Source organism: Hylobates moloch, unplaced genomic scaffold (assembly GCF_009828535.3).
Source record: "Hylobates moloch isolate HMO894 unplaced genomic scaffold, HMol_V3 SCAFFOLD_8, whole genome shotgun sequence".
Lineage (NCBI taxonomy): Eukaryota > Metazoa > Chordata > Mammalia > Primates > Hylobatidae > Hylobates > Hylobates moloch.
This window is the reverse complement of record NW_026652283.1, coordinates 24,372,316-24,377,641: the sequence shown is the minus strand read 5'-3', so window position 1 is coordinate 24,377,641 and position 5,326 is coordinate 24,372,316.

Genomic DNA, 5,326 nt, shown 5'->3' with positions numbered 1-5,326 from the left:
TTTTTTCGATCCAGATTAATTACAGAGGCTAGCTATTTAAGGTACCACTATCTTGAGAGGATATGGGTCCATTTCTTGTCTTGTGAAATCATGCAAACAGTCAATCCAAACACCTTTCCAAGTTCTCCAGACACAGTTGTTCTAGATCTATAAGGGAGCGAGGGGAACTAACTACTACACATGCAGAGTTTCTAGAACTTGGTGTAAGTTCTTAATATTTTTCGTTATCCTCCAAATATTTTGTTGGCTTCTGTGATAATTATTATTATGATTTTAGAGACAGGGTATCCTTCTGTTACCCAGACGGGAGTGCAGTGGTACAATCACTGCTCACTGCAGCCTCCAACTCCTGGGCTCAAGTGATCCTCCCGCCTCAGCTCCCTGAGTAGCTAGGGCTATGGGTACATGCCATCATGCCTGGCGGGTTTGTATACTTTTTGGTAGAGATGGGGGTCTTGTTATGTTGCTCGGGCTGGTCTCACACTCCTGACCTGAAGCTATCTTTTTGCCTTGGCCTCCAAAAGCACTGGGATTACAGAGCCACCACACCCAGCCCTGACTTCTGTGATTATTGTTTCGTTCAAAGGAAAAGACTCCACAATAACAGTTGTGCTTAAAAATCATTCACAATAGGGCCAGGTGTGGTGGCTCACGCCTGTAATCTCAGCACTTTGGGAGGCCAAGAGAGGAGGATTGTTTGAGCCCAGGAGTTCAAGACCAGCCTGGGTAACCTAGTGAGACCCTGTCTCTATAAAAAGAAAAATTACTCACAATCTTTCTTCATCATCAGGAAGTTGTTTTTCCTGTTCATCCTAGATATTGCATGGGTACGTTTACAACCATTTCCTCTGTCTAGTTAGGTTAAATAGAAAACTAATGAGTTTGTGCATTCGTGGGCTCTTGAGGCAGCACTTCCTGGTAAGATCTCAGGGCTGGCTCATCCGCTCTGCCCTGCATCCCTCTTGCACCACGTGTTTACATTTGATCAAATTACTTAACTTCTCTAAGCTTCTCTTTCCTCATCTGTATCATGAGAATAATGATACTAGTAACACCTACTGTTTTAGGTCAGTTCCCTGGGAAATAGACTCTGAGGTGGGGATTTGCATGCAGGGAGTTTGGTGTGGATGCCCTGGTATCCATATCTGTGGGAATAAAGGAAGCAGGATTTGGTAGAGCCGGGAATTGAACTACAATGCAGTGCCAACGAAAGCCCCAGCTGATCCCACATGGCATCCAGGAGCTAAGAGGGCCCTTTAGAGTCGCCCATCTGAGGCAAGTGGGCTGGACCTTTAAACCCTGGCTCAGTCAATGAGGGAAGAAAGCACAACCTTGAGTGACAGCTGAGTGCAATTCCTGGTAAGTAACACAGCCGGCAACACTGCTGGGAGCCAGGGAATGAGAGGCTTAGTTTTTCAGAGGAGATCTGGACAGCACACCATGCACCTGTTACGCCTGTCTGGGATGATTAAGTGAGGTGATTCATAAACATCATTTTCTACAGTGCCTGGCACACAATTTGCTATAAATATTACTAATAGATACTTACTGGGCATTCACTATTTGAAAATGCTAGAAAAAGACACTGGAGACACTTAGGAAAGTACAAAAATCAGTCAGAAATGCACCCTTCCTGAAAAGATCATAGTTGAACGGGAAGACACAAACTAGAGGCTATGGTCAGTCCTACCCTCCTGGTCATCGCATATGCTCTTTGTAATATTTCCTAATTACCAAATGGATACCAGATATGTTTTGTAGCTTTCAAAGTGATTTTTTAATGTGTATTCCTGCTCTTCAGCATCTTGTGGTTTCATTGGAGAGTCAAGAAATACGTGCATGAGAGAACTTGATAACAGCACAACATATGGTTAAGTATAAAAATGTGTGATGAGGACCCTAACTAGTGACAGGGGCCTAGCCTGAGAGAGAGGGTGGGCGTTGGAGTAGTCAGGAGGGCTTCGTGGAGGAAGGGATTTGACCTGGATTTTGTCAGACAAATGGACTTTGTATAGGTGGAGAGAAATGAGGGAACTCCAGACCCAAGAAGGGCATAAGGCACGGATCTGCCCATGCCTGTGGGTGGTGAGGGAGGCAGCAGGATGGCAGTGGAGATTTTACATTGACATTGGCCACTCAGTGCACCTCTGCGAATTGGTGGAATCAGATTAATTCTGTGACAGTTTGGGGCATTTACGCCTGATCCTACCAGCACTCTTCAGAATTTTTCAGTGACAAGGATGAAACCTTGTAACAAGGAGATCGATCTGGGGTATTGAAAATGAGCTGTAAAGGAAAACTCGAATTTATAGGGCACCTCCTGGGTAATCTTTTCAATGTCTTCTACTAGTATTACCATGTAAGCCAGGTGACAGATACTGAAGCTGAGACTAGAGACTGAGATTGGGCACCCAGATATCAATGCTTTGTGAGGCAGTTTTAGCAAAAAGATGATTTACACTGAGGAGAAAGTGTAGACTTTGGACCCAGACTGATAAGGCTCAAATCATCATTCCACTACTTATAGGACATGTGACCTTGCATAAGCACCATAACCTCCCTATGCCTTTATGTTTCTATCTGCAAAACAAAAACAGTAATTCCCATCTTACAGACTTGTAAGGACAAAATGATAATATAATATGTATTGAAGTTGCTTACTAGACTTATAGATGTTTGATAAACAATATTATCGTTATCAATCTTATTATTATGCCCATGTCAAGAGCTTCTTCTATCTTCTTTTTAAACTTGTATTTTGGATTTGTCTCTGTTTGCGTGGGAATTCACAGTGCTTAAAATAAAATATAGTGTTTAAATTCCACTCTTAAGGTCTAATTATAGAGCTTTACCATGATTTCTCTTAAACGCCCCGAAGGAACAAGGCTGACGTTAACTTGTACCTTTTGTTGGTAGATGAAAGTGCCTTGATGAGAGGTCACTGGTATGAGGTGCCATCCTTTAAATTTCAAGTCCATACTTATTATGCCACCTTTTATTCTTTCAGGTCTTGGAGTGTTTTCTAGACCAGCCCATTCCGCTGTCAACATCTCTGATGGAAAGCCCCACTAGATGTCTTTCCCCAGACTTTTCCTTCTTTTTCAACTCATCTCATGCCCTGGAGAGGAGTAGAGCCTAGTGATCAGGAGGAGACCTGCAGGTTAGGAGCTATGTCCATTAAAATTAGCAAAGATTAAATAAAATTAAACACTCTGGTCCTCAGTTGCCAATAGCCACATTTCAGACGCTCACCCTAGTGGCCCCTGTATTAAGCAAAACAGATTTGGAAAATTTTGAGCATCACTCAAAACTTTCTTTGGACAGCACTGCTCTAGAGTCAAATGGAATAAGTGATCGCTGTATTGCCCAGGCTGCAGTGCAGTGGTGCCATGTCAACTCACTGCAATCTCCACCTCCCGGGTTCAAGCAATTCTCCTGCCTCAGCCTCCAGAGTAGCTGGGATTACAGGCGCATGCCACTGTGCCCGGCTAATTTTTGTATTTTTAGTAGATACAGGGTTTCACCATGTTGACCAGGCTGGTCTAGAACTCCTGACCTCAAATGATCTCCCCACCTCGGCCACCCAAAGTACTGGGATTACAGGCATGAGCCACCGCACCTGGACTGATGTTGAGTTATATTTTTAACACTCACTGTCTTTGAGAAAGCGATTTAGTCTTTCTGTGCCTTGGTTTTATTATCTATAAAATGAGGGTATAAGCATCAACTTATTGGGGTAATTTATGAGAATTAGATGAGTTAATATATGAAATATATTTAGATTAGTCCCTGGCATATAATATTTTCTCAATAACTGTTAGCAATTGCTATTCATTAAAGTCAATAAAACAATACCTACTTTAAAAAGAAAACAGACTAGATAGATGAATGGAGGGTGGCTGAGAGTAGTTGCCCGTTGTCTATGCATCCAAAGTTGGTGTATGTGTTATCATGGAACTCATCATACAATATTGTAATATTCGTTGCCTGTGTCTGTTTTTTTTTCTTTTTCTTTTTCATTTTTTTTTTTTTTTTTTGAGACAGAGTCTTGCTCTGTCGCCCAGGCTGGTGTGCAGTGGCATGATCTTAGCTCACTGCAACCTCCACCTCATGGGTTCAAGCAGTCCTGCCATCTCAGCCTCCCCAGTGGCTAGGAATACAGGCACGCACCACCACACCTGGCCCAGCTAATTTTTGTATTTTTTGGTAAAGACGAGGTTTCACCTTGTTGGCCAGGCTGGTCTCAAATGCTTGACCTCAGGTGATCTGCCCACCTCGGCTTCCCAAACTGCTGGGATTACAGGCATGAGCCACTGTGCCTGGCCTGTGTCTGTTTTCTTTAGGAGACTCAACACTTTGGGAGTTCAGGGACTGGTGCCTTAACCCTTGCCACACTCCTAGCACCTACTGTGGTGCCTTGAATATAGTTAGCACTCGGTAAGTACTTTTTTCCCTCAACATGGTTGAACTAGCTCAGATGCTTAAGAACCAATAGTTTTCTTATTTACTAATATACTTTAGTGGGAAAAAGAGGATTGGAGTTTTGCAAATTTTACTATATTTTTAAGCCTGATAGAGACATAGACTTACAATTAGGTTTAAAGATAATAGGGAAAAGGATTTAAAATCTGGAATGGATGGGAAGAGCCAAAATGAATAATCACTTCACATGTTGGGAAGGAGGGAGGAGGGAAAGTGAGGGGAGAAGAGAAGATACCAAGCTGATAAATCCTGTGGGAGACAGCTAAAGACAAATGTTCCTTACTTCAACATTTTACTATAGGGAGGTCCTGAAGCCCTGGATGTAATTATCTTGGCTGGAACTCTGAGACGAGGGTAAATAGAAATCTGAGTGTGTCAACAAATTATTTAATTAAACAGAGTACATGGCAGTGTGAAAGCAAAATTCTAATGTGCAATAAGATATGTGATTGAAAGCTTCAGCTGTGATGGAATGGAGAGAGTAAGACATGAAAGAAAAATGCTACAGTCCTGAGGACCAGGCCATGGACTGGTGTAGCCAATGTGAAAAATAAAACAAGAAGTCAGATAAAGAAAATGGAATTGTATTATTCAAGAATACCTTATTTAGATCAACCCCGTGGGTTTAAAATAAATTTAAAAACAATTGAGATTAAGCCATCGTTTTAGATGAGCCAAGGCGGCCTGAAAGTGGCATTAAAAGGGTCTCAGGATTTGTGCCATCAGCATAAAAGTGGCAGTTACAATTAGAAGCAGAAGTGAAATGGCTAAGATGTATAAAAACAAGAAATGAACAGATGGCCAAGGCATTCAGCTTGCTAGGGTGCTAAAACCGGATATATTT